The sequence below is a fragment of the Lepidochelys kempii genome, chromosome 1 (assembly GCF_965140265.1).
Source record: "Lepidochelys kempii isolate rLepKem1 chromosome 1, rLepKem1.hap2, whole genome shotgun sequence".
Classification (NCBI taxonomy): Eukaryota; Metazoa; Chordata; order Testudines; family Cheloniidae; genus Lepidochelys; species Lepidochelys kempii.
The window spans coordinates 226,079,136-226,104,819 of NC_133256.1; the positions used below are offsets into that span (position 1 = coordinate 226,079,136).

The 25,684-nt window shown below is 42.9% G+C and overlaps 1 protein-coding gene and 1 long non-coding RNA gene across 6 annotated transcripts in view; one reads left to right on the plus strand and one right to left on the minus strand.

Moving 5' to 3' along the window:
* Nucleotides 1–421, minus strand: part of NUP50 (nucleoporin 50) — a 37,701-nt gene extending 37,280 nt beyond the window's left edge. For 3 of the 4 annotated variants that reach the window (XM_073316174.1, XM_073316124.1, XM_073316133.1), the window contains exon 1: nucleotides 7–301. The gene's annotated coding sequence lies outside the window, so the exon portion shown is untranslated. Of the gene's footprint in view, nucleotides 1–6; nucleotides 302–334 lie in introns of those variants that run through there. The other variant, XM_073316153.1, reaches the window with a different exon arrangement.
* LOC140899898 (uncharacterized) overlaps nucleotides 1–25,684 on the plus strand; it is a 33,111-nt gene that overhangs the window by 342 nt on the left and 7,085 nt on the right. Inside the window, exon 2 of one of the 2 annotated variants that reach the window (XR_012155495.1) lies at nucleotides 264–390. This is a non-coding gene — a long non-coding RNA (uncharacterized lncRNA). Of the gene's footprint in view, nucleotides 1–9; nucleotides 391–25,684 lie in introns of those variants that run through there. The other variant, XR_012155493.1, reaches the window with a different exon arrangement.

Consider the following 25,684-nt stretch of genomic DNA (forward strand, 5'->3'; position numbering starts at 1 on the left):
AGGTACCTGTCTCGCCGCTTCCCGTTCCGCTCCAGTCAGGCAGGGCCGGCGGCGGGGAGCGGACGGTGGCGCCTCCCGCAGCGCTGCGGGGCCGAGGCTCTGGCTGCCGGGGGAGGAGGCGGAGTCTGGGTCACAGGGCGCCTGGGCCACGAGCTCTCACGCGCCACCCCCCGACACAGGAAGTCCCCTCTGCCGTCCAGTCAGGGCCTTGCCCCGACTCTGCTTCTCAGGCCCGCGGCCATTTTCTTGTTGTACCTCTACAGAATTAAACCATTCATACGGGACACCGTCGGTAACGGCAGCGACCCTGACTCCCGTGCGCATGCGCACTCACCTCGCCGGAGCCCGACTGGCGGGCAATGCACAGGCCGGAGAAGCGGCGCAAACGCGGTAAAGAAGGGGGCGGAGATTCTGGAGAGTGACTCGCGCCCGGCGGTTGGCATGCCGGTCGCGTGCCTCCGACAGCCAATACTCTGGGCTTCTCTTGACTCGTCCCACTAACGGCCTGCGCCGGTCGGGGGCTGGAGCGGGTGGGGTTGCTCTCGCGCCTGTCGTTCGAATCCTGGTCACGTGTCCCAAGCCGTGTTTCTACATAGCGGGCGCCTCCGACTCTTCCGACCTTTCGTCTTGGCCTTGGCGGCTGAGGGAGGCGGAGGGCGGGGGCCGCGGGGTGTGTGTGTCGGCTCCCTAATAGTACTGATAATAAGGGGTCGGAAAAGAGCTCTGTGCGGTCCCAGTGCTGGTCTCTCTCCAACAAAAGTCGGTCCAATAAACGATTTTACTTCACCCACCTTGGCTCACTCCTGTCCCGTGACAGGCAGAGCTATGCCCGACCCTGGAAGCGCCAAGGGAAGGTTGTTCCGAGGGTTGCCTCTGTGGGTGGCCCCTGGCTGAGTTCAGTCACCAGGGTGTGTGATTGTGGGAATGGGATGGCCGCTACAGGTGTCCGGGTGCGCCATGCACACCCTGCTAATGGCAGCCACATCAGCCCTGCCGCCCATAGCCACAGGTGACTCACTGCTCCACCACCTCAATCCAGGTTAGACCAAGGCAAGGAGCATTTGTGTACAGAGCTCTTTCCCTGACTGACCTGTTCAACCCTGGCCCATTTACTGCACTGCCTAGGGCTCTCCATTTTCTGAGTCAAATATTACACTGAGGGTGTGCCAGATATGGAGCCAGAGTAACTCCTGAGGAGTTAATCCAGGTCTGACGCTGTAGTATAGATAGGCTTGGGAGTGGGGAAGGGTTATATTTTTATCAGTAAAATGTTGGTAAACATCAATTTCGCTGTATGCACACAAACTGAAAAAATAATTCCAGTGAGAATAATCAAAATTTACAGCTGGACAAAGTCAGAAAAATGCTGCTTGAGTTTGAGAACTTATTAAGAGTTTGATTTTAAGGACATGTATGCCGTGTATTTTGACATGTGACAGTGTGTGTTTTAATGGTGGTAAAGTTTTAGCTTTTTGAACCTCAACATCTACTGTCATTAAACCAGTGCCTGATTCCCCCAAAACACAGCAACTGAAAATTTAAATTGATAAAAATAAAAAAAGCTTAAAATAAACTGATATCTAGCAAAATTAGTAACAAATAAGAAGAGAATTCTGCCAAGCCTAAGTATAGAGAATAATTTTGTCATGTGTAGCCATGGGTTGAAAAAGAGCAACCATAGAGATTTTACACCTCTTACTTTGAATGTAAATTACCCAATTTACCATCTTGTAGTATTAATGAAGGACTACAAATAAAAATTACCTGAATCACCATAAAGCTCTGGTTCTCAAACTATAGTGTGTGGATTAAGAGTTCTTTCATGGAGTACTTTCTGGTGACTCACCAAGAGGAACAACTCCATTTAAATACTGGGGACTGGGGTGCTAGGTTGGGAAGTTGGTCCATAAAAGAGTCTCTGTCTTCCAAAGTTAAGTTGATACACAAGCCAAAAGCTAAAACTGAAGACCAAGTGGCAATAAATAATTATATGTAGGACCCTAAACTACCTGAAGAGGAAGTTCAAGCCCCAAATATCTGCTAACTGGTTCTTGCATTCAGTGATTACCAAGTGAAACAATTCATTCTCCCACTTGTTTATATGTTTTCTCTGCGGTTTGTTAATCCTTGCTAAAAATATTGGTGTAAACTATTTACCTCAGGGTATGTCTACACTACAGTACCACAGCTACGGTGCTACAGCTGTGCCACTGTAGTACGATAGTAGAGAAACTTCTTACATTGCTGGAAGGGGTTTTTCCATGCTGGAGTTAATCCACCTCTCCACGGAGCGTAAATTAGGTCCATGGAAGAATTTCAGCATCTACAGTGGGAGTCAGGTTGACCTAACTGTGTCACACAGGGCACAATCTTTTTCACTGCCCTGAGCGATTGTAACTAGGTTGATTTAATTTTTAGGCATACACCAGACCTCAGTCAATAGTTTAACCTCTGACCCTACACCCACCCTCCAAGAAATTTGACAAATAAGCCCTTTATAATATGATACCTTATGTGACTTTTCAGCCTGGAAAAGAGATGACTAAGAGGGGATATGATAGAGGGCTATAAAATCATGAGTGGTGTGGAGAAAGTAAATAAGGAAATGTTATTTACTCCTTTTCATAACACAAGAACTAGGGGTCACCAAATGAAATTAATAGGCAGCAACTTTAAAACAAGCAAAAGGAAGTATTTTTTCCACACAATGCATAATCAACCTGTGGAACTCTTTTGCCAGAGGATGTTGTGAAGGCCAAGACTATAACAGCGTTCAAAAAAGAACTAGATAAATTCATGGAGGATAGGTCCATCGATGGCTATTAGCCAGGATGAGCAGGGATGGTGTCCCTAGCCTCTGTTTGCCAGAAGCTGGGAATGGGTGACGGGGTGGATTGCTTGATGATTACCTGTTCTGTTCATTCCCTCTGAAGCACCTGGCATTGGCCACTGTCAGAAGACAGGATACTGGGCTAGATGGACCTTTGGTTTGAGCCAGTATGGCCATTCTTATGTTCTTATCTTGAAATTTCTTCTGAAGCATCTGCTACTGGTCACTCAAAAATAGGACTGTCAGAGCTGGTTGAGCTGGATACTCACAAGGCCACTGTGTTTGTATTCCAACATTGGATCTGTGTGCTCCTAAGCTTCCCTTAGGTCTGGGTAGAGTCACAGCTCTATCTCTTACTCCCTGAGCATGGGCTCTCTGTCTGGTAACCCTTCTCAGAAGTGGGACGCCACAATTCAACTACCCTAGACTTGAAAACCAGTGCTGTATACCCTACCAGGACTCCCCACTTGCTTTAGCATGCCCTTTCTCAGAATTCCACCCTTTGAGAACTCTGGTTTAAAGTTGTCCCCTTCAGGAAGGGATACATGATTGTTGATGCAAATAGACACAGGCTTTGCAGAAGTATTTCTAAAGCAATTGTTCTCTAGATAGCACAAGAGATCTACAGATCTAGGAAAAAACAAACACCTGTATGCTACTCCCTGCCACAGTTTCCTCACCAGTGCTGGGTATTCTTTTGGGTTTGGATCAGCGTCCTTTCAGGATTCTCTCATTTGTGAGAACAAGAGGTCATACAATTAAATTAATGGTACAAATATAGAACAAATATAAATAAATATCTCTTCATATAAAGCATAGTTGGCCAGACTTGGAAGAGAGAGAGAGAGAGAGAGAGTTAAATGATGTATGTAACTGGATTTTAAGAAGTGCTAGATAATTTTATAAGCAATAACATTTGAACTACTTTAAAAGACTGCTTCTTGGAGCAGCTGGTACAGGAACCCACAGGGGGAGAGGCATGGATTGTGTCATCCCTACCCTGTAACTTGGGGTGCCTTTCAATGTCATGCTGTTACAGACTCCAATTTGGACTGTTCACAACCAGACACCAGTATGCAGGTCACTCCCAGATGTGTTTGTGTAACTGCAGCCGGCCAGTCATATCCTAACTGTCACCAGCCTGAGTTATACTGTAGGGTGGCCCCAACACACTCATAGTCCAGGACTTTCCACAAGAAATGGGGTTTTTTTGTACTGCCCAGCCCTTTCCTAGACATTCAAAATATATTAAATCCATTATTTCTTTAAGGAAATAATATACACTAGTCCAGTGGTTCTCAAACATTTTTTTTCGTGGACCACTTGAAAATTGCTGAAGGTCTCAGCGGACCACATAATGATCTTTCCAAATGTTGTTTGTGCCGTTAGCTAACTATTGTAAAGCGCTTTAGATAAAAGTGCTATATAAATAAAACCTTAATAATAATTAATGTATTTTTGTTCTACAAATGAAAGCACACAACTCATATTTTAATATCCGTAGTCTTACCTTTCTAATGTGATGGATGTGCCTGTTTTTGTGAGCAAAGTTCAGGGAAGTTGTGTGTAACGTGTTTGGCAGCTTTAGCCTTAGGTCAGGTTCAGCATTCATCCTGCTTCTGTATTTGGACTTGAGGGCAGTAAGTGATGAAAATCCTGTCTCACACAGGTACATAGTAGGAAATGGCATCAGAAAACGCACTGCTTTGTCTGCAAGTTCTGGGTACTCTCCAGTTCTTTGAATCCAAACCTCAATTAGGGAATGTCTTTTAAATTCTGACCGTAATGTTTTGTCACAAGAAAGCTCCAATAAGGACTCTTGTGCCTTATTGGACAAACCAGAGGGCAGCTCACTGATTTCAATTCCGAAAGGATTACGTGCCCAGTTGTTTGGTTCAGCTTCTACTGGGAAGTAATTTTCAAACTGTTGCTTAAGAGCAACAAGATGTTCTTCGATGTCGGGTTTTTTTTTTTTGGTCAAGAACCAGTTCATTTTCAGACAGAAAACCTTCTAATGTTGGGAATGAGTGGAAATCATCCTTTTTTACGTGACTAGCAAACAAGTCGAGTTTCTTGATCATTGTATTGATTTTATCTTGCACATCCAATATAGTCACTGAAACTCCTTGCAGCCCAGCGTTCAACTCATTTAGGCGTGTGAATATATTGGAGAGGTAAGCCAATCACGAGAGCCAGGATGAAATCTTCAAAACAGCTTGTGAATTGGAATGAGTGGTCTGTTAGAAATAGCTGTATTTCTGAACATAGCTCAAACAAACGAGTAAGTACTTTGCCTCTTGACAACCACCATACTTCTGTATGAAGAAGAAGTTGTACATGAGCACTACCCATTTCATTGCACAGTACACTAAAAATTCGAGAATTCATAGGTCTTGCTTTTATGAAATTAACAGTTTTCACAGCAGGGTCCAAAACACCCTTCATTTCCACTGGCATTTTCTTGGCAGCTAGTGCCTCTTGATGAATGCTACAGTGCACCCATGTGGCATTATGTGCAACTTTGTGGATATAAGCCATTACCCCACTGTGTCTTCCCACCATTGCTCGTGCACCATCAGTACATACTCCAACACAATGTTGCCAATCAATACCATGTTCCTTCAAAAACTCATCTAGTAACTGGAAAAGTTGTTCGGCAGTTGTTCTTGGCACTGAACGACAAAACAAAATATCTTCCAGTACTTTCCCTTCCCACTCATACCTGATGTATGCAAGAAGATTTGCAACAGCAGCGATATCAGTCATCTCATCCAATTGCAATGCAAAATACCTACTGTTGTTCACACATTTCATGAGAATGTCTTTAACATTAGCTGCCATATCTTGAATTCTCCATGACAGTGTCATTTGAATCTAACTGCTTTGCCATCTTCTTTCCACATATTATAAATACAAGTTCTTTAGCTGCAGGCAGAATAATTTCTTCCCCAATAGTGTGAGGCTTCCCCACTTTGGCGATTCGAAGGCTTTTACGAAATGAAGCTTCCAGGGCCTTTACATTTACTGTTGCGTGAGCAAACATTGTTACTTTCCCTTGTTTCAACTCATGCAGTTTGTGCTGAAAAAATTCAGGAGGTTTATCTTTGAAAGCAGCATGATTTGTCTCCAAATGACACTGGAGATTTGCAGGCTTCAAGCTTTTGTTAGCCAGCGCTGCGTAGCATAACACACATTGCGGCCTTGGTTCATCTTGTTCACCAGTCCATGTGAAGCCTACGTTAATATAGCTTGAGTGGTATTGTCTTACCAGTTTTCGGCATTTCAGTGTATTTTCATTACCGGTATTCGTGCTGGTTCCTGGTAAACATGGGTCTGCACTCAAAATTTCCTTTGCACATGTATGTTGGCTTGCTGTACTCTCATGTTCGATTTTGAACTTTTCAGTAATCTCATTGTCACTGGTTTGATTGTTTGTTGTTGTTTTCTTTTTTAAATATCCTGTTTTCAACCACAAATCCATGTCTGGGGGTTGACTACTATCCTACTTACTGGACTGACAACTGTTACATTTTTTGAAAAAGCACTAGATTCTGGTATAGTCAGTACTTTTTGTGGTAAGATAAGGCCCTGAAACATAAGCCCTTGTATCAGAGGCCTGGTATGAGGCCTGAGACTTGAACTAAAGTAATGGTCAAGACTTTGCTGACATAAAGCAAAGTTATGCTATGAGCCAGGCAGGCCCTACTCACATAAGTTGGCAAGAAGAGGGCTGATAATTGCACGTATACACAAACCTAAAGAGTATCAAGTACTGATAGGATAAATATGTGCCAGGCTGGCACCAGAACAGTCCGGTACGAACACATTCCACAGAGATAATGAGGAACAGGCTGACTCATCCTAAAAAACAGGGTCAAAAGGATAATATGATGGATAGACTTGTTTGTTCGAACCAACATGTACCAGAAGAGAGGCAGCACCCCAACACGCAGAGGTGTTGTACCTCGATGTGTCAGGAGCAATGTGTAACTTGTTTGTACCTGTGTATAAGAATATATCCCTGAGTGGATGTCTTTGTCCAGCCGAGGGGGCAGTGGAGAGTCCTGCCACTGACTGAGCCGGTCCATTGTCAGAGAGCACATATGTACTAGCAGAACCGTAGACATCTGATCCTGGGAGCTAGAGACTATGTTTCGTTTGGCAATAAACCTGGCCGGTTTCGTTTGGCAATAAACCTTCTTACCTTATCGGAGTCTGTGGTTATTGGGGGTTCTCTTGGGGTCTGCTGTGTCAGTTATTTGCGCAGAGCCGGGGCAACACACAGAGGGAACACACGCATGCATCCAACTGTTATTAACATTGAACAGAGCAGAGCACCACACCAGTGATGTCTGACGACACTTTCCACGTTACAATGATGCCCAATAAATACAATAGGTAGGTTAGCTAAATTGCATCCAATGCAAACCATGCATACACAGCTGAAAAATGAAACCAATTAAAACTATGTATGTAGTGTAGTAGAGTACCAATTTAAAGAAACACATATTTCACTTCTAGATAAAATATGAATAAAAATAAAATAACACCAAAGACCCAATTAAATAACCTATCCTACCATAGACAACTAAATCTCACCATTGGGCTGGGAAGGGGGTGTTTGTCTCTCCCCTACCGCAGCAGTCACCAGGCTGGGAAGAGGTGTGTGTTTCTCCTCCGCTGTAGCTGGAACTGGGAAGGAGGGGGGTGTCTCTCCCCCGCCATAGCTGGGGTTGGGAAGGGGGGGGTATCTCTGCCCCGCTGTGGCAGCCACTGGGCTGGGAAGGACAGGGGATGTCTCTCCCTCATCATAGCTGGGGCTGGGAAGGAGGGGGGTGTCTCTCCACCTCCATAGCTGGGAAGGGGGGGTGTCTCTCCCCTGCCGTGGCAGCCACTGGGCTGGGAAGGAGGGGGGATGTCTCTCCTTCGCCATAGCTGGGACTGGGAAGGAGGGGGGGTCTCCCCCCCACTGCAGCAGCCACTGGGCTGGGAAGGATGGGGGTGGTGTCTCTCCCCCGCTGGGGCTGGGAAGAAGGGCCGTCTCTCCCCAGCAGCTGCAGCCCCCACAGCCCTGCAGATCCTAAATTCCCCCCACCCCCTCTTCTCACCCTACTGCCCCCCCACTTCCTATTTCCCCCACCTCACCCCCACTACCCCCGTTCATGTGCATGCGCAGCTCCACTTACAGGGAACTATCTGCGGACCACCTGCATGGAGCTCACGGACCACTGGTGGCCCGTAGACCACAGTTTGAGAACTTCTGCACTAGCCTGTTATCTTCAATAGAGTTACCGAGACCGTTCAACTTAAACACACTGGATTAGATAAAACAAGTTAATTAACTACAAAGAGATTGTAAGTGAGTACAACCAAGGCATAAAAGTCAGAAATGGTTACAAGAAAAATAAAGAGAAAATGCTTTCATGTGCCTAACTTAACAAATGGTATTAGATTCAAGCAAAATGTCTCACCACATAATACCAGCAAGATTACTGACCAAACTCTTCAGGTCAGTGCCACCATCACCCTGAGTCCTACAGCTATTTCCTTTGTCTTCTCAGGTGCAGAGAGTGCAATGGGCAGAGAGAGACTAGTTCTGAGGGAATTCTGCACCAAAACATTAAAAATTCTGCACGATATTTTAAAATTCTACAAAAATCTGCGTATTTTATTTGTCAAAATAACACAATATAATCACTCTGGTTTCAATTATTTTGGTAATTTATTTAAAATACAATAGTAATATAGCTAGGTTTGACCCTTTATTTCTAGTTATTAGTCAACAAATACAGCAACTCTGGCATTGTAAAGGAGCCTTAAAACTTTTACACCTGTTTTATACTACCGGGGGAATTCACAAAGATGATGGGAACAATTCACTAAGAAGGTAGGCTGCTACATTCTGCTCTGCCTGAGGGGACAGAGACTTCCCCATGCCTACCTCCTCAGAAACATGCCGAAGCCCTTTCCCTCCACGCTGAGCATACTGTAATAGCGAGTGAGAGGGAAAGAGTGTCTCTCTCTCTCAGACGCACGACTGCCCTGCCCCTGCCCCCTCACAGTGGTGATTTATATCTCTACCGGCTGCTCTGGGCACCCGAACCAACCTGCTTGCTCTGCCAGGGAGGGGCATATGACTGCTCTTGCAGCTTCCCTTTGCTTCCCCTTCTGAAGTCATTCATCTGCAGGGAAGCAAAGAAATCTGCGGGGGACATGAATTCTGCGCACGTGCAGTAATGCAGAATTCCCCTGGAGTAAGAGAGAGAGGGGTCCTTTGGCGTGGTTGCCCTTCCTTTTTATAGTTTCAGTCCCCCTCTTGAAAAAATTTCTTGCTGAGAACCAGGAGACAGAGTCTATGTGGAAGGAAATTCCCTACTGTTTTTTTCACCTGTTTGAACTTCCTTTGTTTTCCCTTCCTGCTTGATGACTCTGTGTACTGCTTAAATGCAAATTAAGGCAAGCACACATTCCTTTGTTTAGGACAGACCTATCTGTAGACTTCTGCCTGGGCAGGGCTTTGAGGCTTGAAACATTTGTTAACATTATACAGGGGAATCATATAACTTCACATACAAATGTTGCCACACATATTTTATCAGGACAATACTGCCCAACAAATTGAGTTTTCAGATGATACCTTACATGGCATGCCTTGTACAAAGACTATTGCAATAGTGTGTAGGGTGTGAATACAGGGATGTATTCTGTCACGCATCTACCCTATTATCTAAGACATTAATGAAAATCTTGAGTAGTACTGGACCCAGAGGTGACCTCTGTGGGACCCCATTAGATAAGCCCTCCCAGTTTGACAACAAACCATTGAAAGCTACTCTTTTAACCAGTTGTGCACCCACACTATAGTAATTTAATCTAGACCATATTTCCCTCGTTTGCTTATGAGAATGTCATGTGGAACTGGGTCAAAATAATTACTGAACTCAAGATATATGATATCTACTGCTTCTTCTGTATCCACCAGGACAGTAAGCACGTCAAAGAAGGAAATCAGGTTGGGTTAGAATGATTTATTCTTGACAAATCCATGATGGGTATTCCTTATCATTCTCTAAGTGCATAGAGATTGTTTTTATAAGTTGTTCCAATATCTTTCCAGGAATTCCCAGGTCTTCGTTGTTCCCCTTTTTAAAGATAGATACTATGTTTGCCCTTCTCTTCTGGAATTTCACCTGTTCTCCAAAGTTCTTGAAGATAACTGCTAACAGATCTGAACTTCAGTTAGTTCCTTAAGTACACTAGGATTAATTTCATCAAGTCCTGCTGACTTGAATACATCCAACTTATCTAAATATTCTTTAACCTGATCTTTCTCTAGTTTGGCTTGCATTCCTTCCCCCTCCTTGACAATATTAATTGTATTTTGGCCACCATTACTCTTGTTAGTGAAGAGTGAGACAAAATAGGTTTTAAACATCTTGGCTTTCATAATGTATCAGTTATTATTTCTTCTTCTCTGCTAAGTAGAGAGACAAAGCAAAGTGTAGATCTTTTCTCTGGATCCTAATATATTTAAAGAATCTCATCTTATTGCCTTTTATGTCCTTTGCTAGGTATAACTCATTTTGTGCCGTAGCCCTTCTGATTTTGTCCCTATATTCTTGTTGTTCTTTTGTACCCTCCTTAGCAATTTGTCCATGTTTCCACTTTGGTAGGATTCCTTTTTGATTACTGGATCTTTAAAGAACTCCTAATAAAGCCATATTGGCCTCTTACTATTCTTCCTGTCTTTCCTTTGCATTGGGATAGTTCGCAGTTATGCCTTTAATATTGTCTCCTTAAGAAACTGCCAGCTTTCCTGAACTCCTTTTTCCGTTAGATTTTCTTCCCATGGGACCTTGCCTACCAGTTCTGAACTTGTCAAAGTCTCCTCTTTTTAAAGTCCATTGTCCTTATTCTGCTGCTCTCATTCCTTGCTTTCGTTAGAATCACAGACTCTCTCATTTCATGATCGCTTTCACCCCAACTGCCTTGCACTTTCAGATTCACTACCAATTCATCCCTATTGGTTAGAATTGACTCTGAAATGGCTTTCCCCCTGATTACTTCCTCCCCTTTCTGGAACAAAAAAGATGTTTCCAATACATTCCAAGAGCTTATTGGAAATGTTGTGGTTTGCCATATTAATTTTTGAGCAGATGTCTGGGTAATAAAGTCCCATATTACTACCAGATCTTGTGTTTTGGATATTTCTGTTTTGTTCTAGAAATGCCTCATCCACCTCCTCTTCCTGACTGGTGGTCTATAATAGACCCCTACCTGGACATCACCCCAATTTTTTTTTACACCTTTTATCTTGGGCATACTCAACATGCTCATTTTAGTCCTGTTGGTAGGGTATTCAAAACTGTTCTCCTTTTCCATGATGGGGGGGGGGGGGGTTGACTGGTGTGAAAGGGCATGAAATTTGGTTGGTCCAGAGTGAGGTGCTAATATGGTATGTTCTCCATAGTTTGCAAGACAGGGCTAGTTTGGGGTGCTATGCTTGACCTTTGTAACAAAATGTGTTCCGGTGCAACTGTTTGGCCCTGTATTGTGTGCAGCATATAAGTCCCATTCCAGAAACATATGCTCTGTTTCAAGCCTATGGAATTGCTGCAGGAAACCATCCTCCACCCTCCTGCCTTCGTGGCCTTCTGTTGGGATGCAGTTGTTAGGATATAGATATTCAGGCCTATACTCTAAATCCTAACAGCAGTCACTAGTTTCCTGAAGATCTTCGTTCTCATATTCTCTCATTTCTTGTATGTGTGGGCTGTGGTGTTGCAGGTACTAAAGGAAATCCAAAAAGCACAAATATTTATTGTCCCAATACTTGTCTCCATGCCAACAATGATCAAATGTTGCTTTCCCCACAATTCTGGAATACCATTCCCATCTCTTTTCCCACTCTGGGGTTCAAGATAAGACATTTTCCATCTTTCTTCCACCCAGCATTGGTACCTGGTCCTGTATAAGGCCTAAGGGGGATGTGTGAGTTGAGAGGACAGGAGGCAGGTTAATAACTTCATGTGCAGCCCTGCAGGCTGTCTTTATATTGGAGCATGCTACTGCCAGGCATGTCTCCAGGAGACAGAGAAGGGTCTTGTTCAAAAAATCAATGAGCAAACCATTAAGATATGCACGACAGCTCTTTACCATGATTGTGTTGCCACTGCTGGTACAGTGGTGGACGGAAAACACTAGCTATATTGGCAATAATTATACTGGGGGAATCATTGCAAGACATTTTTTTCTATGCATTTTGAAATGTCTCTGTAGCCTGACTTTTGGCAATTTGCCTCATAAAATTTAATTGTACCTAAAAACTCCATGCACTGCTACAGTTGTGACCCAAGATACAAGGTCTATTGCCTTTTCCGTTTCTGTATCTGCTGTTACAGTAACTTTTTGCCATAATTTTTTTTAATCTCTGTTACGCTGATATCTTGAACAGGAGGGAGGCTTGGGGTATGTGTGCAGTCAACTGGGAAGGAGAGTGACCATCAGGCAGCTTGGAAAGGGTGGCACTGGAGTGGCATGTTTGGCTGATGGTTATCAGATTTGCTAATTCAGAGAAATAAAACCTTTATAACTTTAGGTATCTGGTGCACATGCTGTTTTGAGCATGGCTTGCTGTTAGGGATGGGGAGAGGGGTGAGGAGTGTGACCCAGAAACTGTCAATGACAAGTGGCAAGCAAGGGGGTACAAGAATATCCTGTTCTGGTATGTACATTCTGATTCACCAAAGAATGACATGTGAGGTATTAAATGAAAGCCAGGTTCACAGTGGTCATTGTTAAATGCATGTACAAATAGAATCATAGAATCATAGAATATCAGGGTTGGAAGGGACCCCAGAAGGTCATCTAGTCCAACCCCCTGCTCGAAGCAGGACCAATTCCCAGTTAAATCATCCCAGCCAGGGCTTTGTCAAGCCTGACCTTAAAAACCTCTAAGGAAGGAGATTCTACCACCTTCTTTCACTAATGAGGCCTGATAGTTAGTGATACAGAATTGTAAGCTCATAGACGAGAAGACCGTTTTCCCCATAAGGTCCGATCTCTTTGAGCCCTGTCAGCCTGTGTGGTCTTGGGATGCTGTGACTTTGCTCTCTCTAGGGCTACAAGGGAGTTGTGCGCTGGGTGGGAGAAGAGAAATTTAGCCCCTCTGGCAGGGACATAATAGCATCTCTCAGCCCTCTTAGATGTGGGGATGTAGGAGTCTGGAGTGTGCCAGACTACTCTGGCTGGCTCCATGACTGCCTTGTTGATCAGGAGCGCCACCTTGCTTTGACCGGATGCTGGGAATCCTGGACCTCCTCAAGTGTGTCTGGAGGTCACTGGCAATTGTATGAAATAGCTCCTGGTACCAGTGATCCCTAGGGAAGTCAGAACTGGGAGGATGGAGCTCAGATCTCCTTGACTGTCTATCGTGGCTCAGCTCTCTACAAGGAGATGACAGAACAGCAAGAGCGTCCTATCTATCCAAGTCTGACAACTGCTCTCACTTCACTCGTGGAACCAACAATACCGGAGGGTTGGAGAAGGGATGGCTCCAGTGACAAAAAAAACATAGCTTTGTCCTCTACTGTGGCAATGTCCCTCATAAGCACCAGGCCAGAGAAGAGAAAAGACTGAGCATGAGAGAGGAATATATCCTCCTGTGTAGTATAGAAGTGTCCATAAGACTTAGTGCTCGAAGCATTCCAACAGTCAGCACTGATGGTTCCGACTCATCCCAGGGAGTTGTAGCCAGGTGGTCCTGAGGAGGATGGGACAGTACTGAGGAAGAAGTAGGCCCAGCACTTCTGGATTGAGCCAGTGGGTGTCAGTCCTTGTGTTTTGGAACTGGAGCTACCAGTGGTACCAACGGCTCCTTTTTCCATACTTTACCCATCAATCTGTGGGTCTTTGGTGATTCTGGACCCATCAGATTCGCACGCAAATGCTCACCCAGCCTGGATGGGCTCGGGAAGGATTCCTTCCCTTCATAGGCAGATCCGGAAGGGCATCTGTCCACTAGGTAAGGAGTTATGTATGTATAGTGAAAATATGTTCTTGGATTCTGCACTACAGCAGAGGGGGAAAAACAGGCTTCCTGTTAGACAAGAGATGTTTATTCACCTGTCTGTCAGCATGTAAATTAAGCATCGTAAGCCAACACAACGGATGCACATTTACATACGTCAGAGGTATGAAATCAACAGGGAAGAGCACACAGGAAAAACAAGCAGCAGGGGATTATACTGTCTCTGAGTACAGATAATGAACTTTGGGGCTATAAGGAGAAGGGAAACAGGATATCCCCTTATTCTGCACCTAGGCAGTAAATAGGCAGTGTATTTACACACTAACAGGCTGTGCCCCAAGAGAGACCATTGTCTGCTGACCACCTGTTATATGAGGACCAGATCAGAGCCCAAACTGCGTAAAGGAGTGACTCAGATTCATGGGCATGCTTATTCTGAGTTAACAGCTATTAACAACTTGTGACCACTGGAAGAACCATTGGTGGTGTCTGAAGGACTATTAACCAACCAGAGCCCTTGTTAGATTTGGGCGGGGAGGGGGAAATCTCGGTAAGCTTATTAGCATGTATGTAGGTTGTTTAAAATATGTTTTCTTTGTAATGCTTTCACCTTAAGAATAGATGTACTTGCTTAGAAAGAGCTGTATGGTAACTGAACTAGCTAATCACACTTTATAGCCTCTGAGGAGAAAAGCAAAACAGGGCCTACTGAGGCAGTTTGACTGTGCTAGGGAATTCACAGTGTAGGCAAGGAACTGTGCAGCCTGGAAATTCCTTGGTGAGGAGTGGGAAGAGATGCTTGTGTCTGCCCAAGAAAAGTGACAACTAGAGAGTCAGGAGCTGAGAGTAGGTGCCCTTGCTGACCATGGACAGGAATACAGGTGCAGTTACCCTGAACTTTGATGTCTGTACAGTTCCTAGCACAATGGGAATGGAGCCTTTAAGCCCTACAAATAATCCACAGTAATGCAACTATTCTCGGGGGTGGGGAGGGTTCTCACTTGTTCTCTGAAACATTAGGCTGCATTCAGGATGTTTAATAAGGTAAGATTGTATAGGATAAGATTGTATCTTAATTTAAATAAATATTAAATATATATTGAAGTCAATCAGGCTTCACAAGTATGTACAGTATGCCAGGGGAGAATTTAGCCCTTGAAATATAAACTGGGGCTGAAGTACAAAAGCTGGGAGAAAGAAGAAATCTGTGATGTCGTCTTTCCCCTTGCCAGAAAGTCATTTTCAGTGTCTGGTTTTGGAACCTGAACACGAGACACCCTGAAGAGGCCTGATTTCCAAAGGGTGAGATTTCAGCACTTTCTAAAAATCAGGCCTGTTCAAGGTATCTCAGGTTGGGGCACCGAAAACTGAGACACTCAAAATCACTAGTCACTTCTGAAAATCTTGTCAATCAATAAATATTACCGCAGATTGACTGGTTAAGAGCATCCACTTGTAATATGATAAAAGTAGTAGCTAAATATAGAGGAATCCTTTTCTAAGTTACTATTGCTGTAAATTGCACACATCATAACTTTCATGTAGCTTCTGTGTGGTTATAATACATGAGGGTTATATGACACTGTTACTGGAACACATTCATGAACTGAAGCATGAAAAATTATAGACTAATGTACAATTATAATTTTCAATCATGTAATAGCACTAAACTTATGTCTTGATCCTGCAGCACTTAAGCATTTCAGGAGCAACAGGACTATTCAAGTGGATAAGTGTTCACAGGATTGGGGCCTTCTTTTATAAAACCCTGCTCCTGCAATGAGCTATAAGCAGGTAGTCCCCTGCGCCCACAGTGGGATCCATTGAAGTGACATGTGATTGGAGTAGCTGGGCCTAAGGTTGTAACTATTAAAAGGGTGGTGTATTTACTTATTACATTTACATGACAATTGCACTGGCCAAACAAAACCAAAAAGAGAAGGTTCACTGTTGATACTACCAATCTTGACAGTACTATTTTAAGAACCAAAGAATGTGTTTGATTATACACAACTTATAGAAAGGAGAACCTAAAAAGGTTATTCAATTTGATTACAGCTTTTATATAGTCCCATAAATCTATACTTTAATCTTAAAATATGGTACAAACAGATTGGGTCCAAGAAATAATGCGCTTTGAGTAAATATGTAAATACATCAGCGGCTCTGCAAACTGTTACTTAGGTTAGTGATCTCTTTCACTTCATTGGACCGTGCATCCATGTAGCAGTCTGCAGGGCTGGCCTGAGATTCCTAGAGACACAATAAAAATTGACATCAATATTATCCATGTTGGACTTACACCAGAGCTCAACTCTTTAGGTTAGGAAGGAGCCTCATTACCTTTCAATGTGGGACAGTAAACTATAGCAAACCCAAATGCTTTCCCTCTGGTTTTTGGTAGCTCAATTTTAGCATTAACATTGGAGAACACTGACATTTGCATTCCATGAAACAGAATAAAATTATTGTGAAATCATCAGTGTTCTGCATTAGAAAGGCCTCAAAATTCCTCCCCTTAATTTACTGCAGGATTAGGAGGCCAGATTCCCAACTCCAGTCTGGCCCCTTTGGGCTACCTAGGTTGCCCAAAGTAGTGGGACAGTGGTTACATCTAGCCATCTGATATTACACTGGCAGATGGGAACTCTCAGCTGGCACAAATCTCCCAGTGTGTAATAAGCAGGAGAGGGTATGGCTGGGATGCTGCTTCATTTCATGAATTCTTAGCTGACAAAATGGTCCCCTGAGAACTGTTGCCAGCTGGTGTAAGATAGACCATCCCTATGATTTGCATTTACAAGGCAGAGAATCAAGGTGCTGTAACCAGCTCTTAGCAGATCCCAGCACAGCAGAGAATCTGGCCTATAATGCATTTGAATTGAGTAATCAGAAGGTGTGAGTTGGGATAAACCCTTAACAGGAGGGCCGGGGAATCTTCTGAGGGAATTTGTTTGGGAAATGCTAGGGTTTAGACCCAACTAAAACACTAGATCCAAACATACTCTGGATAAACTTGGATCTTGATCCAAAGTTTGCAGCAGGGTTGTATCTATGAGATAAACCAAAATCTCAGATACTGATATAATCTTTGTAGTTGAGGCCCACCTCTGGAAAATGCATGCCATTATTTGGTGCAATGTTGTGCATTCTTAAGGCAAAAACTTACTCTTCAGAAATATTTTTGAGCCAGATAAATGTTATCCTTAGGAGTGCTGGTTTAACAGTAACAAGAGACAGGGAATTGCCTCCAACTCTCTCTTCAGTCTAAGAGCTGACATAAACATTTGCTTTGTCCTGGTAAGTGGCAAAGAGGAATTGAAGGAGTCATGTCATTGCAAGACACATTCTATTTAAATTGAAAAGGTCACTGCCCACATGTTTTCATCAGCCACCACACCAGACCAGTTGAAAGTATTAGGCTTCAATAGGTGGCCTCTTACTGAGGGCAAGACATTTCAGGTGTAGTTTCCATTGCTGTAAAAAATAAGAAGTCCAACACACACACACACACAAAAACTCATGCTGAGGTGTAATAAATGGTAAAAAGGAAATTTGATACATTTTTAGTAAAACAGACAAACATTCTTTTCTCCAATAGTTACTCTACACATTTCATTCTTCCAGAAGCTTAGTTGTTTAAAATAGCTTTACCTGTGAACTCCCATTCACTGTGATGAAGGCTCCCAGAGTGCTTAAGAAAAAATCCATTTATAAGATTCTCATTCACTAAGAAGTCTGCCAGGTCACTCAACAGGATTTTCAACTTTTCCTTATTCTTTCCTAAACTTGTATTTTCGGTATTGTAGCCTGGAAGACTCTCTCTAAAGAATTCCTTGGAAGTATTTTAATTGGAAAATCATCTCTTATGTTGTATGAGTGTATACTGAGCTACACTGTGCAGAAGTCTATAATTAGGGCACAGTATGCAGTGCTGACAAGTGGTCAGAGTAGTCAGGCTACCTGAGTGCAGTTACATCAGTGGGGAAATAGACTCCCTGTTGATCCAAGGTTAGACATTTGTTAGAGGTTCTCTTGTTGATGCCTCTGCTTTCCTATGTGATCTTGGACAATTTATTTAACCTCTTAGTGTGTTAGTATAACCATCTAGAAAACAGCATTTGCTATGGCTATTTCCTACTGGCCCAAAAACATCTATCAAGTGGATTACCTCCAGAGGGTAAATTGAATTTGCTTTCAGCATTGCCATCACCTCATTAGTCCCTGTAGAGTACTAAGAATTGTCTCCCTGATCTTTGTGTTGTTGTTGTTGGGATTTTTCTTTTGGGGGAGGGGAAGGGAACAAACAATAGGATACAATGAAATGACTGATGGCATATAGGTTCATACTCCTCCCAAATGATAATTCCCTATAACTACAAAACAGTCACATGATTAGGGGAACTGAGAGATAGAGAAGTTATTACTAAATTTAACACTTAAAATATTGGCTTAGTAAGATCAACAAAAAATAAGGTTGGGGTCTATTTAAAACTATTACAGAAAGACAAACACTTATTTTTTAAAATACAAGAAAAAATGCTTATTGGTGTGTATCCAAACCTGTTCTGTAAACAAATATAGTGAACAGACTTTTAATTTCTCTGATAACCCTGGGAATTTCTTCCAAGTGTCCAGTAAGATGCTTTGATCCCAGCAAAACAAACACAGTAGCATGTCTCAGAGCCTGAGTCTATAGGCTTGGGCTTGTAGGATCCTTGCTACCAAACTAAAAATACCAGTAACTGAGTGAGAATGTCTACACTGCTATTTTTAGCACTGAGGCATAAGCCTGGTAAGCCTACATCTGTAAAGTTGGGCTCAAAGACTTGGGTGTTATGTGTGTGTGGGTCTGCAGTGTAGGTATACTCAAAGACTATGGGTGGAGCAGTGACTCCTTAGCAGGCTGGGGAGAAACTCTACCTTGTGACATTGCTTTCCCTACGCAGCAGGGAGCTCTGGAAGGCATTGTGCCTCTGGGAAGCTCAGTACTTCTTGGAGCTCCCTTCGGGGGGTACTATTCTGCACCATGCTAATGTAGGCCACTGTTTGATATGCAGAATCATGTCCCTAGTAGGCACAACAGTTGGTTTGAGGTCAAGCTCCCAAATTAAAGGAACGGGTGCTCAGATTAAGGTGTGGCTCCAAAATTACTTGTTTCCTGCTACCCCAGTTAGAAAAGTATTTGGATGTCATGTCTCCGTTCCCCCAAGAGATTTTTATGGTGTCATTTTTCAAGATTCTCCTGCAGGTGACTGCTGCTCTACTTTATCATAGTTGTGATAGTAATTACTTCAAAGAGCAATTGTTAGCCTTAATTAATGTTTGCAAAACACTCAGATATTAAGGTGAAATGCTATAAAAAGCGAAACTATTTTTTGTCAAAGTAACAAAATCTTAGGAATATGAGAGTTTGCTACAGCATTCTCCTATTCAGTCCTAGCTGCAAAATGAGGGGGGACCACTTTTTTTTCCTCCTTTTCTATGGCTATGTGATGTAAATTCTACCTCTACATTGCTTAAACAAAAAGATTACTTTGAAGCTAGTTTTGCAGATCTGCATCAGTAATTGTCTCAGTTTGTAAAACTAATTACTTGAGCTATGTTTTTACATATAAGGTTTCTCATTGTACCAACAGATGTCTCTTTTTTTTTTTGGCTGCATCTGTAAGGTTTGGAGAACCATCAGGTTTATTAATATTTTCTGTATTTATAGAAAACTTGTGCTTTATAAATATCAAATTTTGATCTTCTCTATATATGTTTTGTAGAACCATAGAGCCAAAATATGCCTTGAGTGAGACCACAGTGATGGGCATAAAAGCCGAGCTAGATAGAAGTATTATTTCCACGCTTTGTCCAGATGGCTGGAGTGTTTGTGTGGGATTTTTAGCTGTTCCTTTCCCTCTCCTCAGATGGAAATGTAAGAGTTGTTATTCTAAGCCCATAGTTATTGTTAGAAAATCAAATTCCATCTGTTTCCAACTGAACAAGGAACGAGGGAATCAACAGAAAACCCCATTTGCTAAACAACACTCATTGCCACCTGTGAGCGAAGAAACTCAGGGCAAATGAAGTCTGGTTAATCTGTCAGTCGCTCTCCTGATCAATTAGAAAAACGACATCTACTTTTAGAGAGAAAGTGGATGAGATAATATCTTTTATTGGACCAACTTCTGTTGGTGAAAGAGGCCAGCTTTCAAGCTACACAGAGCTCTTTTTAGGGTCTGTGTAGCTTAAAAGCTTCTCTCTTACTAACAGAAGTTGGTCCAGTAAAAGATATTACCTCACCCACCTTATCTCTAATACACTGGGACCAACAGGGGGTTTCTCCAGGAGCAAACACAGATGCTGCAGGCTCTTGTGGACCTGACAACACAGGGTTCAATAATCATGGATTTGCCAGCCTTTGCAGTCCATGGAGAACTCCATTATAACACCTCCCTATATTCCCTACCCTCAACATTCCACATGTGGATCAGGAGTTGCATCCCTACCACGCCACCCCAGGGAACATTAAGGACAACCACAGCTTCCCGTACACATACATGTGAAACCACGGTTGCTTTATGTGTAGCTAAAATGGACGTGAATGTTGTGTTCCATTAATTTAGTTTTGTATGTATTTGCTTTTAAATTGCAGAGATTTCTCTTTTCACTTTTTACTTTGTTACTGAATAAAATTCTATTCTTTATTAGTTCACAAGATATGCTGCAGAGTGCCTAGCAGCTCTGAAACTGACCACATACTTGTAACTCTACAGTGTGACACAACTCATAGGATCAATGACACACAGTGCAATAATCATAAAATGTACAGTAAGCACTGTAAAATTAATAGGTGTATTCACAGTGTTATATTCACAGATGTGCACCAAGCACCATATATTTCCTCCCTAAAACAGCAGGGCTAGGTAGCTCACAGTATGCCACAATGCATTACTGAGTCTCACTCTTAAAGTGCCCTTTTAAAGCCTCCCTGAGTTGTATAGCTCTGCATTAAGCTCTTCTAATAGCCCTTGCATCTCCCTGTTCAAACTCAGCAGACAGCTTCACCAACTCTGCCTTCCACCCCAGTGGCGACTTTTTCCACTTTGCTTTACAGATATTATGCAGGACACAGCAGGAAGCTATAACCAGTCAGATATCTTTCTCACTGAGATCCAATCTTGTGAGTGAATGGCAGTGTCCCTTCAATCTACCAAAAGCACATTCAGCTGTCATTCTGCACCTGCTGAGCTGGTAGCTGAATCTTTTTTTCGTGCTGTCAAGGTGGCCAGTGTACAGCTTCATGAGCTGTGGCTAGGCTGGGTCCCCCAGGAATGCTACTGACATTTCAACATCACCAGTGGTAATAGACCAGCTGGGAAAGAAAGTCCCTGCTTATAGCTTTCTGAACAGCCCTGTGTTCTTAAAGATGTAAGTGTCATGCACTTTCCTTGACCAGTCCACACTGATGTCAATGTAGTATCCCTGGTGATCCATCATAACCATAGAAAAGTAGCCCTTTCTGTTTATGTACTTTGTGGTAGTCTGGTGCCAAAATAGTGATATGCATGCTGCCTATTGCTCCACTGCAGTTTGGGAACCCCATCGCTGCAAATCCATCTTGCACATTGCTGAGAGTCACAGCCCTGTGTAGCAGGAGACAATTAATGGCCCTGTATAGTTGCATGACAATGGCCCCTGTGCGGATTTTCCAATTCCAAAATGATTTCTTACTAGTAGCAATCCAGTGTTGAAAGTTTCCACAGTGTGATTGCCGCTCATTTCTCCACTATCAGTGCGGCTCTCAGTCTTGTGTCCCTGTACTGAAGGCAGGAGTGAGCTCAATATACAGATCCAGGAATGTGGCCTTGTGCTTCGAAAAGTTCTGAAGCCACTGCTCGTCCTCCCAAACCTGCATTATGAGAAGCAGTGCTCCACCATCTGCAGATGCTCGTTAACACCACCACCAACCTTGAATTGATTCTTACTATGTCCTACAGCAATCTGTCCTCCAAGAAATTGTCCTGTCCCCTGCTGATCTGGTTGTTCTTATTGCTCTGCAAACACTAGACTATCATGAGTCCTCTGCTTGCAAAACTTATGACAAGAGCACAGAGCTGTGCAGGCTTCTGTCAGAGATGGTGGATAGTGAGGAGGGCCATGCCGGTTCACAGGATTTTTTAAAAAGTTGTGAAAATTATGGGATATAGACATTATGGGATCGAGACAAGTATGCACACGACCAAGTAATATACTAACAGTGGCAGCTTTATGCCAACGTAACTTGTCAACCAAGGTTAGTAGTTTAGACATGGCCTAAGTTACCCATGACTGTAGTACTTCTAGATACAGTTTAGGCAAGGACAGTGAACTAAATGAAGGATCCTGACTAGTTACAACATTAATTTTGTTTTACAAAATAATTGATTAATATGTCTTATAACTTCCATATTTAAAAAAAGAAAAAAAATACTGTGGCAATGTTGTTCCCCCAAGAGATAGTATTTTTGCTTTTAATGTGCTGGGGAAGGACCTGTTGTGAAGCAATAATATATGGGGAAATGAATTACCGAGTTTGGAGGTGTGGGGGAAGGGAGGGACGCCTAAAAAGTAAATTCACAATCCTCATTCACCAGTGAGGAAAACCTCATACAAAGAGGCGACAAGAATAAATAGAATAGAAGAATCAATCATCTTTGAAAATTGAACTAGTAATTTTGCAATTGAGTATTTTTTTCTTCATTTTTCAGAGTGAAAGAATTTGAGATATATACAGTGTATGCACTTAGTAAGATAATGTATAATGGATGTTTATCACATTTAAGACTAAATTTCTGCACAATAGTCAATATTTTGTCTATGGACCAAAACTGTTTGTTTTTCACACAATTAAATACCTTATTCTATCAATAATTCTACTCTCAGAATTGAAAGCAAATACAATACTCTGTAGATTAATTTATAGCTGAGTGAATCAAACAAATTAAACACTTTCTCTGAAAAAAATATTTTCTCTCTGTCAGTGAAGGGATTAGTAAATAATTCAGAAGTTATAAAGCAGTGCAGTATAACATCTGTTAGAGAATACCTGAATCTTCTCAGTAATTATAATTAATATACATTGCCCTTACATTGATGTAATACCTTTCATCCTGAAGGATCCAGAAGTGCTTTACAAACTTTGTGAACTCAACCATATACATATATTAAACAAAAATTAAAAGAAAATAAATTTGGTCAAGTATTCAGAAGTTAGGAAATACCAAAATTAAGGTTTCCTGGGTAACCTTAACAGAATTCCTATGTGATACTATGCAAATCACTTAAACCTTTTTTACAGGTGGTCACTAATTGTGTGTTCCTTATTTATGGGGACTTGAGGTGCTGGGGTCTGATTTGCAGAAGTTCTGAGCACTCACAGCTGAAGCTGAAATCAATGGCAGCTATGATTTGAATGTATAAAGTGCTATATAATGCTAAGTGCTTTGAAAAATCAGGTTCTAGGTGTTTCAGTTGGGCACCCAAAAGTAGTGAATACCCTTGACCTTAATTTCTCTGTGCCTCAGTTACCCATCTGTGAAATGGGAATAACAGCACTGCTTTAATTCACCGGGTGCTATGAAAATACATTGATTAATATTTTTGAAGCACTCAGGTACAATATAGATGTGCACTCTGGAAAAGCCTGTGAGGTAATGAATAATTCTGTCTTCAGAGCAGGGTTTGAATAGTGTGCAGTAAAGAAGGCCTGGGGCCATACATTGAACAATGAGAAGAAAATGGTCATTGAATGGCTGGTCAATAATTGAGCACTATCTTTTCTGTGCACTGAATGAGACGGGGTCCTATGGGGGAAAACAGTATGTGATCGTGTAATTAAAGTCTGTGTAATACATGCACAAAAGGGAAGGGCCTGAATTAGTTTCACAGGCACTGTTTCACCATCACCTCTGGAGGGGTGGTGAGGAAATCTTCCTGGAAAAGACGCTGGCTGCATATTTCCTGGGGCAGCCTCTAGCCCTCTTATACTGCATGTTGCCCTCTGCATATATAGTGCTGTTGTGTTGTAAATAAAGTACAAGCTGTGCATAAGTTTATGCATGTTTGCTGTGATCAGTGGAATTATGATGCTACCTCAAGGGCTAGAAAAGACTTAATTCATCCACAAAGGTTTTTGTACATCTATAAAAATTAATGTATTCAGGCATTGCCTACAATACATCTGCGGTTATGTAATAGTATTCAAAAACAAACAGTGTCAGGCTAACACTTGCTGTTTAAAGCTTCTCTCACCTGAAAAGCACTAGCAATGTCAGTGGTGGTAACCGTGCTAATTTCAGGCTGTTCAAAATCGGCAGCCTACCTGCCCTGGCTGGCAAGCATCTCATTCAGCCAGGCAACTCTCTCACCTTGCTCTCACAAATATTATGCAACACACAGCATGCAGCAATAACTGTAAGAACAGTTTCCTTGTTGAGGTATAGCCTTGCTATCAGGCATTTCCACCTGCCCTTCAGTTTTCAAAAGGCACACTCCATTCCTTTTGCAAGTGTACTGGTGCTTAGTTAGACCTTTCCTTGCCTTTGTCCAGCTTACCATTACATGGCTTCATGAGCCAGGGAAACAAAGGGTAGGCAGAATCAGGATTAGCACAGAAACCTTGGGCAGCCCAAGGGAAGAAAGACCTTCCTGTCAGATTATCAACAAGTCCTGAATTTCTAAAGATCCTGGCACTGTGGACTCTTGCAGGCCATCCAAAGGTGACGGTAGTAAAGCAGTGGTGGGCAACCTGTGGCCCGCAGGCCACATGTGGCCCATCAGGGCAATCTGATTGCGGGCTGCGAGACATTTTGCTGATGTTGACCGTCTGCAGGCACGGTCCCCCCGCAGCTCCCAGTGGCCATGGTTCGCCGTTCCCGGCCAATGGGAGCTGTGAGAAGAGGTGTGCCGCAGAGTGCCTACCACAGCAGTAAAGCATTCATGGCGATCTACCAAGGCCTGCCCTGCATAACTATTCGGTGGTTAGGTGGTGGTATGGGGAGGGGCACAGAAAGAGGACATGTGTGCCGTCCATCACCCCAGCACAGTTAGAGAAACCCAGCTCTGTGAACCCATCTGTTATTTCCTGTACATCGCTTAGTCTGACCTGTTTGTGCAACAGGACATGCTTTCTCGCCTTACAACTGCCCCCACTGTTGATTTTCCAAAACCAAATTGATTTCCCACTAACCGATAGCAATCTGGGGTTGCAAGCTTCCACATGGCAAGCACCACTCATTTCTCCACCGTAAGGGCAGTGCTCATCCCGGAGTTTCTGTGCTGCAGGACAGTGGTGACCTCAGTACACAACTCCAGGGATGTGGGCTTCTGCATCTGAAAGATCTGGAGCCGCTGCTGATTGTCTCAGGTTTGCATCATATTCAGTCCCACCAGTTGGGGTTTATTGGATTGGCTCAAAATTGCTGCTCCACTGCATGTAGTTGCTCCATGAATAGCTGTTATATAATAGCTCTATAGTCATTGTCACATCACCCTCTGTTGTCTGTCTGAGTGCACAGCCTGCAAGTACAAGAGGTTCGTATGGTGTCCTTATGACAGGGAAGAGAACAGAGTCTTTCTCTGTCATATCCATGTTTGCAGCTGTGAGCTCGTAAATGGCGTACGAGAGTGGTTGATTATGGAATAGGACAGAAGGAATTGTGGGCATTTGATCCCAAATCTCCACAACTCCCCCAGAAGTGTGCAGGTATCCCACAATACCCTGCACCCATTTTTATTTTGAGTCAATGCTAAAGAGATTTTGTTAGGATGAAATACATATTTCTTTGTACTTGGAA